Here is a 12,845-nt window from a genome sequence, read left to right on the forward strand (position 1 = left end):
CATTTTAAATGTTCTGCCCTCCACTGAGCAAACACATTACAATAAATGCTGCCTTGAGGGCAGATCTTCCTCCAAATCATGCTTGAGTAAGGGAAACACCAATGTACTAAAATGGGGCATCAGACCACTTTGAAAAACTCAGAATACAAGAATGTACATGAATCTTAGCTCTTATTTATTTTGTCTATAATCTTTGACCCAGAATTTACTTGGAAGGTGATTTTTTCTGAGTCAAAGACATGCAGTTAAGAGTTAAGGAATTATTTGTGTACAGGATGATATCATCCTTTTAATAGTGAACAATATACCAATGTACAATTACAGTTCAATACAAAAAATTAGACAAGCAAAATTTCACTTAAGAGAATTGGGGACTGAGTCTAGCCCCCAAGGAAGGGGTGTAGGCTTGTGGCTGGTTCTTACTCATTGGCTCATGTAGCCACTCCAGTAGTTACAATGGCTGGAGATCTTGATAGTCTGGTATAGCAAGAATATTCTGCACTGGTGTTTCAAGTCCCACAAGAAGTTAAGAAGCTAATATTTGTATACACTCTTCACAGTCAATCTGTGGGGGTAACTGTATAATATATTCACAGTGAAATGTGAGTAGTTTTTATTGTAAAACATTATTATTAATATATGAATTATTAAAATGATACAAAAACATTCCAACCTTGCTTACCATTATCTGGATCAATGTATATCCGTGTACGTCACTTTCAATGGGGAACGTTTATTTTGAAGTCATCTGGCAAACGCAACTAATGTGTCTAATCCTTATTGTGGCTAGTTTCACGTCATCAGACGCGCTGCCTGCCTCCCCTCAGTTCATATGTTGCCGATTCTGACTGGGAATAGAAAAATAAATATACAAACCTCTGAACAACAACTCAGAACGCCGAACGTTTCCGCCGGTAAAGACATTTTTATTATTTATATGTGTAACATGTTATTTTTTTGAGAATAATGTGTGAAGATAATTTGCGCAGTTAGCAAAGTTAGCTTGCTAGTAGTAGCTAGCTGGCTAAACGGCATCCAATGCGAGAAAGGCAATGTTGACGAAGCTTTGGCCTAGCTGAAAGACTACAGTAGCTAGCTTATTATAGCAGATGTTTACCAGCAGCCGACTAAAACGTTTTTTTCTTTTTTTTGACAAGCTTTTTTTAAGCACGTATCACGCTGACATAACGAGGTGGTTGTTAGTTTTGAACGTTCAACTAGTATCTAGTTCACTAAGTCATGTAACTAGCTAGCGAACTTAACATAAGTCACATTAGGTAGCTGGTTAGCAATGTGGCTAGCAAATGCTAACTAACCATGTGAGGCCTGCCACAATCTCGTTAAGGAGGCTGTAGTTGGCCATGCTATTTAGTTGGCTTAATGCTAGCTAAATAAATATCCATTAGCTAGCCACCAGTTAGCTTATTTTGTAACTATTGTCAGCGTACTTTTACCTCACTAGGAGTTACAGCAGTAAGGTAGGTACAATAGTTATATTGAAGTAATAATGAGTAAGAGTCGTAGTGGTTGTGGCCTGGTCATTCTGAAAAAGTTAATGCTCCTTGAAACTACCGGCGCAAGTTAGCCGGTGAAATTGGATTTTGTAATGCGATGAAAATGAGCTTTCATGTTGCTGTACTAGCTAGGCTAATGAATGCATTTGCCATGTATCAGCTATCGAATTATCCATATACAGTAGTTACACCATTGTCACTAAAGAAATGTGACAGGTTTGATTTCTGTGGTGTTCCTCCAACTTTTGTGATTTTTGGCTTCCCCGGAAGTAGCCCAGTTTAATTCTTTTTTTTTTCTATTTTTTTTTTGTTACTTGAAGGCGTTATGGATATTATTCAATATACAATATATTACCATTTCGTTCCCAGAATCCTCTTCCCAAGTGAATCAAACTTGGCCTATGGTAATAATTCCCGTCGCAATAGAAATTGGATGGATAGGTTTAGGGCTTATTTACAATAGGGTAGTTCAATTGTTAACTTCAATTAACAATACTTTTCTTGACATCTTCAATGAAAGTGTAACATCTCATTTGTCACTGGGATTTTCCTAGATTAAGGTAGTGTGAAAACATTGCTTTACCAATTGTGTATTTTTACATTATTTGATTGACAGTCCTGGTTGTCTACAGATTTTTGTTGCTCCAGCTTCAGACATGACATTTGTTCAGACTATGGAAATAGTGATACAGTGATGTTTCAAAACATTCTTCAAAAAAGGTTTATTGCCTGTATTTGAAAACCTGTAGTGTGCCATTATAGAGATACTGTGCTGTTGGGCTGCAGAATTTGGATAAAATATTGAATCGTGATTTATTTGACAAATATTGCAATTACAATTTGATTTGCGATTTTGCAACTTGGGTGTAAACAGTGTAAATAATTTAAATTAAAAAGAGTTCTTAGCCTCTGTAGTGAGCTATTAAACTGAATAAAATTGAGTTAATGTAGTATTTTTGAGACATGGGCGTATGATGCATGCCCAATGCCTTGCGTGAAGCTCATCTCATTCACCTTCTTTTTGGAGCTGAAAATCACATAAGTTGGCGATTTGAATATTGCACATGTCAGTATCGCAATTTTAATTATAATTCAGTTAATTGTGCAGCCCTACCGTGCTCCAACCAAAGCATTTCCAAACAGGGCTGCAACTAACCACCGTTTTCTTTATCAAGTATGTCAATTATTATCAATTCATCGGATACAAACAAATATACTGTCTGGAATTGAATGCATGTCTTATTGTAAATAAAAAGGGTTTTCCTAATCTTGCCCAATGCTGCATGTAAAACAACTTTAAATAGCAGTTATATAATTTTACAATTGATCCTTAATCCTACGATGTGCTTAACAAACATATAAAATATAAGGACTAAGGAGAGATGGGGAAACGTAAAACACTAAGATTCTCATTACAGGTAGTTTTAACTAAAGTTAATTAGAAAAATAATTGACTGGGCATAGTATCAATTGTGGAGAAATAAAATTAGGTAACTCTGACACTCATGACATGATCCATCAGTGGCTGTTCGGTACAATATCTTGCAAGGCTTTTGTGTAAGTCTAGTACCACTAAACATGTAGGCCACTGGTTTGGTGGTACTAGCTTTCTGTTTGTGCACAGCTCAACCATCCATTCAAGATTAGCGATATCTCATTTCAAAACACAACTCATGCCAAATCTAATATAACCTCTCTTGTTTTAGGTCAACGTATCGCTTTGAGCCCTCGTCAACCTCTGTCATCACGACTTTAATGTATTCGCTTTAGTGTGCGTGCTTCACTGTCATGCTGGGTCTTCAGTTTAAAGTGCTATTGAGTTGTACACATTTTTCTTTACTTTTGTAGTGTGTCCCACATAGAGTGAGGGGAAACCATATTTGATCCCCTGCTGATTTTGTTTGCCCACTGACAAAAAATGATTAGTCTATCATTTTAATGATAAGTTTATTTGAACAGTGAGAGACAGAATAACAACTAAAAAATCCAGAAAAAAGCATGTGATATATTGATTTGCGTTTTAATGAGTGCTCCTAATCTCAGTTTGTTACCTCTATAAAAGACACCTGTCCACAGAAGCAATCAATCAATCAGATTCCAAACTCTCCACCATGGCCAAGCTGTCCAAAGATGTCAGGGACAAGATTGTAGACCTATACAAGGCTGGAATGGGCTACAAGACCATTTCCAGGCAGCTTGGTGAGAAGTTGACAACAGTTGGTGCATTTATTCACAAATGGAAGAAACACAAAAGAACTGTCAATCTCCCTCGGTCTGGGGCTCCATGCAAGCTCTCACCTTGTGGAGTTGCAATGATCATTAGAACGGTGAGGAATCAGCCCAGAACTACACGGGAGGATCTTGTCAATGATCTCAAGGCAGCTGGGACCATAGTCACCAATAAAACAATTGGTAACACACTATACCGTGAAAGACTGAAATGCTGCAGCCCTCGCAAGGTACCCCTGCTCAAGAAAGCACATGGACAGGCCCGTCTGAAGTTTTCCAATGAACATCTGAATGATTCAGAGGAGAACTGGGTGAAAGTGCTGTGGTCAGATGAGACCGAAATTGTTCTCTTTGGCATCAACTCAATTTGCTGTGTGTGGAGGAGGGGAAATGCTGCCTATGACCCCAAGAACACCATCCCCACTGTCAAACATGGAGGTGGAAACATTATGCTTTGGGGGTGGTTTTCTGCTAAGGGGACAGGACAACTTCACTGCATCAAAGGGACGATGGATGGGGCCATGTACCTTCAAATCATGGGTGAGAACCTCCTTCCCTCAGCCAGGGCATTGAAAATGGGTCGTGGATTGGTATTCCAGCATGACAATGACCCACAACACACGGCCAAAGCAACCAAGGAGTGGCTCAAGAAGAAGCACATTAAGGTCCTGGAGTGGTCTCCAGGTCTTAATCCTATGGAAAATCTGTGGAGGGAGCTGAAGGTTTGAGTTGCCAAACGACAGCCTTGGAAACCTTACTGACTTGGAGAAAATCTGCAAAGAGGAGTGGGGCAAACCTGGTGGCCAATTACACAAAACGTCTGACCTCTGTGATTGCCAACAAGGGTTTTGCCACCAAGTACTAAGTAATGTTTTGCAGAGGGGTCGAATACTTATTTCACTCATTAAAATGCAAATCAATTTATAACAATTTATGTCTCTCACTGTTCAAGTAAACCTACCATTAAAATTATAGACTGACCATTTCTTTGTCAGTGGGCAAACATACAAAATCAGCAGGGGATTAAATTATTTTTTCCCCTCACTGTATCAAATTTTTTCCTAAAATTGACTTGTTTCGTTACCAGTCATACATTTTTTTGTGTTAGTAGTTGCATCCATGTTGCTATCCTACAATAATCAAATGGAATAAAACTATGTAGCACAACAATAGCTGCTTTTGATCAGCTATGCCTAATGTGCTATATCTGCAAGTTTACACAACAAAATAATATAGCGTTTTGAATCTTTAATATTTCTTGGAAAATCTAGTGTTAAGAGATTGCACTTATTTTAAGTCTCTCTGGATCAGAGCGTCTGCTAAATAACTAAAATGTAAATGTTAAAAAGGTTTTATTCCTATATAATAAATAGTTAAGTAAATATATAATAATTTTGTTTATTGCTACCTAAAGATTAATTTAGTAATTTCATGAGATTGATTTAATGGAGAGCCATCTATAGGCTGGACAATAGAATGCTTCTAAATTCACCCGTACCTGTAAAACCACTAAAGAATGCTGGCTTAGCTAGAACCCTAGCGCAATGCCATAGCAAATGAATTAAATCGAACCTTCGCTGAGCCTCTCGTGGCATGATTAATGCTAAATTCCATTCCCTCAAAATGGCACCAACAAATGTGTCCATTTTTATTTTAATCTTACCATTGCTTCTTAAGACGAAACTGGGGTGGAAAAACAGATGTCGAAAGTAAACATTCAACTCTGATGTATCAATTGTGATTACATCTGTGTAAACTGGAAGTATTAAAATAAATTGGAACTCCTGAATATTTGTAGTCTAGTATTCAATTACAAAGGATTGTGTGACCAAATTGCATTTTATTAAAAGGAGATTGTCTTGATTAAAATGATGCCCCAATTATAGAAATTAAAATATATATATAAAATATATATTTTTGAGATTTTCACCTAAATAAACCAGCATGTCTCTCCATTGGAAATCAATAGGCGAAGCTCAGAGTTCCAAGGGAAGAAGGTTTTTAGGCAGTAGCATTGTATTAGAATGAATGGCACAGTGTAAGCATATTTGGTTATGAAGCTGAGATTGTCCTGATTTAAAATGGTGTGACTTGAAATAGAATTATATAATATAATATTACACATTTTGAGATATGGTGTGAATTACACAGGCAGGTCTGCACATTTAGCCTTTCCATTGGATAACATTGGGAAAGCAAGATTTGGTATTTCTGAAATTTCAAAGGCTAACTGTAGATAACAATACATTTAAATGAAAAGTGTCTTCCTTATACTAGCAGTATGCATAGTGGGCTTTTTTTGTTTTGATTTAGTATGTGTTCTGAAGACAAGTTGATGCCACATGGCTCAATACAATTGATAGGAAGAGCCAGGGTGAAAAACACTTAAACTAAGGCCTAGGTCGTGGCTGGCTCTCAATTGGTGCCAAGCCCCGGAGTTTAGGACTTAGGTCGGGGTTTGCAGGTTGTGCTGTTATGTGCTGTGAAAATGCAGCGTGTTGTTCTATTCGAATAGCGGTGTGTATCGTTTGCTTTAGGCTTCTCGTAATGGTTTTCATTCGATTTAACAAACTGATCCCTGATAAAATAAAGAAAAGTAAAGCGACAGGACATGGAAGAAAGAGTTGGAACAACTGAAGGTGATATGATGCCATTAACTTGATAGAAAAACGGAGCGCTGAGACCGAGATGTACCCTGCAGAACCTATAGCCACACACAATTACCTAAATTCTGCCAAATCCTTCCATTAGAGGTAGATCGTTTTGACAAAATACTTATTAAACTAAATAATGAATACACTGGCTTTCAGTTGCAATGTCATTGGTATAAGTGGAGAAGGAGCCATTCACAGGAGTTTGAGGAAGGAATGAGTTTATTACTCAAGTTCTAATGCTGTATTGTAAACAAACTGAACATGACGTTATTGTTTATTTTATTTTACTAACAGAAAAATATCGTCTTTTATTTTTCATAACTGGAAAACCAAATCGCGTTGATCGTTTACCTCTACCTCCCCAGCTGAGCCCCTCCTTAAGTCGTTGGTACCAAATGTATAGTCGAAACAGGAAAGCCTAGATCCGACATTAGCACAAATCACTGAAGTAGCCCTGGTACCGGGGTAAAGCACCAGTGGAAATGCGGCATAAGGGTACTAGCATTGGTCTCTGTTTTTTGATAAGAATGCAATTGTGCCTACGCCTAACTGCACTATTTAAGTAGTACAGTTTACAGCAATTACCTGTGTTGTTTACATACGTTACATTTACAACTGCTAGGCATTTAAAAAAAGAAATATTTCTTAAGGTATTTAAAACTAGATTAGGTCTAATTGCAACTTCAATTAGGTGGGAATGTTTTGTTTGACTACTGCGAGGGTGACATGCATGTAGTGAATAATTCGTAATTTTTAGAAATATTTTGCAAACTAACTGCACTTCACTAATAAGGCCATTGAGAGGTTCCCCCTCAATGGCATTCATTTTCATCCGCTTGTCTTCCATTAGTTTAAGGGGAGATGTCTGTGTCAGTAGGTGGGGAAATGAGGCAATTTCATACGCTGTACAATAACATGAGTACATATTGTCTTTAGCATATGTTGGATTTAGAGGGAGCTCATTTTTTGTTGGATCTCTTGTAGATTTGAGTTGAGTTTCTAATGACATTACGGGCATGTTGAATTTTGCTATGATCTCTGCATTCTCGCTTGGTTTCCACTATTGTTCTGCATCTTTTGCCACATCATTTTGCATACTGGAGACTGTTGCCTGAGTTAAGTGAGAGAGAGAGTGCATCTTTTCCAGCCACACACAAACTTGCTAAACAGACTAGCATTGCTGTTTGACCAATTCAATTAACTTGGACTGAATAAAGAATAGTTGTTGGTGGTTGTTCGTATCGCCAATAAAACGTTACAAAATGCAACCATTTGGTCGCTGTCTGGAGCCCTAAAGCTGGTAATTGGGGAAGAAAAGCATGAATTCAGATCCCAATTATGAGTGGCTCATTCAGTTCCTTTTTATTTCAAGATCTCACTCTGTGCCTGTGTTGGTACCCTTTTTCTCAAACATATTGTGTATGTCACTCACTGTCATATACTGCTTTATGCTCAGTCATACACGAGAGAGAGAATATGTTTTACTTGGTACAAATGAGAAATGCTTCCTCACCTGCTTGGCGGTTGTTTACTTTGAGGTCAGATGATAAAGGTGGGCCCACCTCCCGCACTTGCAAGTTGTGACATCTCAAACAACTTTATTTATAAGAGCTAAAAAGGAATTTATAATAAAAGCAACGACCGTATCATCCCGATGTATTTATGCGTTCTTAAAATGCTTGCATAGAAAGTAACAGCCTGAATAAAATAAGTCTTAATATTGAATATGGCTAAGCCAATAGATTAATGAATTCGATGACAGGGTCCAATGTTAACTTTTTTCTCACTGGCTGTGATGGGCCCGTTGGTCTGAAATCTACTGGCCTGCATTACATTTTTACTGCCCCGAACTAAATAAAAATAGAATACAATGCAATTGTATTTTACAGAAGTATTTTATGTAAAATCAAATAATCATAATTTTGATTTGTACCACAGTTTTGCATGTGATGTAAAACGAGCTGATACAAGCAATTGCTGTTTACATAATATAATATGATACATAATTACTTTTTATAAGTAGTTATCAAACTATTACTATAAATATCATTATCATGTTTTCATGAAGGTTCTTTCATTTTATGTGACATAAAAGCATGAAAATAAAATAACTGAGTTAATATATTAACTCATGGTTGCATAAATATGGCGCAATACAGTACTTGTACTAGTTGGGTGATTGGCTTCTTGTTTCTCACCGCTGGCAAGCGTGTAGGCAGGCGTAGGACACGTGACGCTTACTATCGACAAGCCATGTCCTTATGGTTTCTCTAACCGTATTCACAGACCGTCGTGGACGTAGTCCGTGAATGGTTTCTCCCTTTTCACAATACGTTCCTTGGTGCAGCTGCAGGGTTGTCAACAGCCCTGTTTTCTGTAGTTGTTCGTTCCCTTGAAAAACAACTTTGTCTTATCAGTTGAGGAGCTGGCGGCTCTACTCTTACCTTTTACTGTTCTCTCATGTTAGGTGGGTAATTCTAACTACCAGATACTGTATGTCATAATTATTTGAAAAAATTAAAAGATCTAGCAATGTATTTTCCCTTTAAGTGAGGCTTTATCTTGTCTCTTGATTACTTTTCTCACATTCGTGATTTTTTTCCCCCAAAGTTGGCTAGAGTTTAATCTGCTACTGAGAGTGACGACTAGTCGACATCAAGCTAGTGAGTGACACAGACATGTCCTCCCACAGAGATGAGCCCAGTGACTCTGTTACCTTGGTAACCTTGTCGCTGTTAGTGTCTGCTGAAATGGTTTTTACCTAAATTAAAAGCAAGTACAGTCCTAGCAACATGGCACAACCCCTGTTGTTCAACTTGTGAAACCGTTGTTTTTATTTGAGTATTCTGGTATCATCTCACATCTGCCACACCTAGTGTAGGCCTACTCTATAAGTATGCAGTCTTATTAGACTTGTTACCTTGTCTGTTATGTTTGAAACTTAGTGAGAAGTGTGTCTACGTTAGGTTATTTTGTATTCGTGGAGGTTTGTATGCGTGGTTTTGTTGAGCAGTTTGTTTCCCTGTTATGGTGGCCAGATGCCTGGTTTAACTTAACTGAAACTGGCATGCTGCAGCAAATGGTCTGTACTCCATTGCTACCTAACATTTTATACTGGCGATAATACCTTTGGACACCATAGGGCATTATATTGGTACAAGCCATATGCCAAATAAGGAATGACAATTACACCAAAACAGTGCAGAAACAATGAAATATGCATTTGTATGATTCTAATTGTCATAATACTATAGAGATTTTTGACTGTCAAGAAAATGCTTGTGCCGATTGCCTGCAGTCTACTGGATTGCTTAACCTGGTCACAATGTTAATTAATATACATGATAAGAGAGCATTGTTTCAAGAGTTCATTTGGATCCAAATCGCTATTGAAAACATTCCTCATGTTTTCCTGGGAGATGCAGCTTATCCAGGTGTATTGATAATTAGTTGGAATTAATTACAGGTTTCCCATTTACCGCCTGTTCTACGCGGAGCCGATTACCGGCACTTCAAATGTTTTACTACTTAGCACCTTTCCTATTAGGTTAGTGGCTCCAAGGTATTGACTGAAATAGAATGAGTTGTAATACCTGTAACACACCTCAGCAATATTTCACCATTCATTTCTTCCATAGGGGATTTGTTCTCTTCAAAAGGTCTGTGTTTTACGGTGGCGGTAAACTTAATAAGAAATGTGTTTTAGCTTAAATATCACACTGGCGTAGCGGTTAAAGACAGCCACCTGGGAGACCCGGGTTCGAATCCAGTGAGGGCAACAACATTTATCTCTGTAATTGCCGGCCGGCTGAACTAGGCTTGCCTGGTTTCTTTTCTGGTTTAAAACTCCCATGTATAGAACTACCACAAAAACTCTAACTGTATGAAATGGATATCCTATTCTGATTAAAAATCATTGTGTAAATTTAAGAGAATCGAGGAGGAAATCAGTCATGGCATTATAAATATTATTTTGGTTCTACTTAGTGTTAGCATAACTAGCGACTTTGGCAGGTTTTAAAATGTTTTGGCCTTCATGAAGTGAATATATTTTTTGCCATTTTTCTTTTTCTTCACAATGCACAAAGCTTTGTGCAACCTGTTCCGATTTTTAATGCACTAAAGAAAATTGTCTGAATAGAACACTGGGGTTGGAAAGGGTGAAACCATACACTAAACAATTAACAATGCCTTTTGTAATGCATTTGAGTGGGTCAGAGTGGAGTGTGAAGGGCTGACTACAAAGTTGTTTCATGGCATTTCTGTATTTCTCTGGTAGTAGTAATAATTGGGGAATGTTGTTGAAAATGTGTCATCATGTTTGCGGTGTTGGCAGCAGCGTGGTCTATTCTTGTTTAGTAGTGCTGACATGCTGGTAAAGTTTAATCCCCATTGCTGTCCATTGCCAAAGCTGTTGTATTCTACTGGGATGCTGAAATGTTCCCGAACTGGATCAAACCATTTCCGATTCTGTTATATCAACCCCGCGCCATAATACAGGACTGTAGTTATATTACCAATAGGACTATTTAAAATGCAGCAATTACATTTGAAATGTTCTTTTTAGTATCTCTGATTACCATCTTATTTTCTGATTTTGAGATTTATTTGGTGCTAACAGACTTGTTTTATCATTGCAACTCTCAATAGGCTGTTGAGTGTACAATTGGAACATGCTTGCCTTTTAGACGTGTCACGTCAATCTTGCTAAACTGGGAAGTCTGCGAAATCAGGGCAAGATGTCACATTTGGCTAAAGTCATCCAACCAGCCTGAGGTGGGTTGAAATGACCTGCCTGAAGGTCAAGGAAATCAGTTTAAACTGATGAAACTTTCCCCTCACCTGTGATGCTGGCCAATTTGCGCTCACCCATGGGACTCCCAGGAACATGGTGTCACAGTTAAAGCCTGAACCTAGACTGTTGTAGATACCTTTTGCTTTCCATTAAGAATATAGTAAAAAAAATAAATCAACACGATTAACAGTGAGATTATACCTAATGTTGTTTTCCCTTACGTCTACAAACCTGATTCCAAAAAAGTTGGGACACTGTACAAATTGTGAGGTTAAAAAGGAATGGAATAATTTACAAATCTCTAACTTATATTTAATTCACAATAGAATATAGATAACATATCGAATGTTGAAAGTGAGACATTTTGTAATGTCAAGTATTGGCTCATTTTGAATTTCATGAGAGCTACACATTCCAGAAAAGTTGGGACAGGTAGCAATAAGAGGCCGGAAAAGTTAAATGTACAGATAAGGAACAGCTGGAGGACCAATTTGCAACTTATTATGTCAATTGGCAACTTGATTGGGTATAAAAAGAGCCTCTCAGAGTGGCAGTGTCTCTCAGAAGTCAAGATGGTCAGAGGATCACCAATTTCCCCCAATGCTGCAGCGAAAAATAGTGGAGCAATATCAGAAAGGAGTTTCTCAGAGAAAAATTGCAAAGAGTTTGAAGTTATCATCATCTACAGTGCATAATATCATCCAAAGATTCAGAGAATCTGGAACAATCTCAGTGTATAAGGGTCAAGGCCGGAAAACCTTACTGGATGCCTGTGATCTTCGAGCCCTCAGACGGCACTGCATCACATACAGGAATGATGCTGTAATGGAAATCACAACATGGGCTCAGGAATACTTCCAGAAATCATTGTCAGTGAATACAATCCACTGTGCCATTCGCCGTTGCCGGCTATAACTCTATAGGTCAAAAAAGAAGCCGTATCTAAACAGGATCCAGAAGCGCAGGCTTTTTCTCTGGGCCAAGGATCATTTAAATTGGACTGTGGCAAAGTGGAAAAGTGTTCTGTGGTCAGACGATTCAAAATTTGAAGTTCATTTTGGAAAACTGGGACGCCATGTCATCCGGACTAAAGAGGACAAGGACAACCCAAGTTGTTATCAGCGCTCAGTTCAGAAGCCTGCATCTCTGATGGTATGGGGTTGCATGAGTGCGTGTGGCATGGGCAGCCTACACATCTGGAAAGGCACCATCACTGCTGACAGAAGGTGCGACAAAGAAGACCTAAGACAGTTGAGCAACTTCAAGCCTGTATTAGACAAGAATGGGACAACATTCCTATCCATAAACTTGAGCAACATGTCTCTTCAGTCCCCAGACGTTTGCAGTCTGTTATAAAACGAAGAGGGGATGCCACACAGTAGTAAACATGGCCTTGTCCCAACTTTTTTGAGATGTTGATGCCATGAAATTTAAAATCAACTTATTTTTCCCCTAAAGTGATACATTTTCTCAATTTAAACATTTGATATGTCATCTATGTTGTATTCTGAATAAAATATTGACATTTGAAACTTCCACATCATTGCATTCTGTTTTTATTCACAATTGTACAGTGTCCCAACTTCTTTGGAATCGGGTTTGTATTTAGGTCTGTGGCTCACCGCTCAGATGAACTTTTGGCCAACCAAGCAC

General features: G+C 38.1%; 1 protein-coding gene across 11 annotated transcripts in view; it reads left to right on the forward strand.

Moving 5' to 3' along the window:
• Nucleotides 1-792: 792 nt before the first annotated feature.
• The window catches only part of LOC105016235 (R3H domain-containing protein 1), a 57,364-nt gene continuing 45,311 nt past the window's right edge, over nucleotides 793-12,845 (forward strand). For all 11 annotated transcript variants that reach the window (XM_020054911.2, XM_013137874.3, XM_013137875.3 and 8 more), the window contains exon 1: nucleotides 793-914. The gene's annotated coding sequence lies outside the window, so the exon portion shown is untranslated. The remainder of the gene's footprint in view (nucleotides 915-12,845) is intronic.

Source organism: Esox lucius, chromosome 16, assembly GCF_011004845.1.
Source record: "Esox lucius isolate fEsoLuc1 chromosome 16, fEsoLuc1.pri, whole genome shotgun sequence".
Classification (NCBI taxonomy): domain Eukaryota; kingdom Metazoa; phylum Chordata; class Actinopteri; order Esociformes; family Esocidae; genus Esox; species Esox lucius.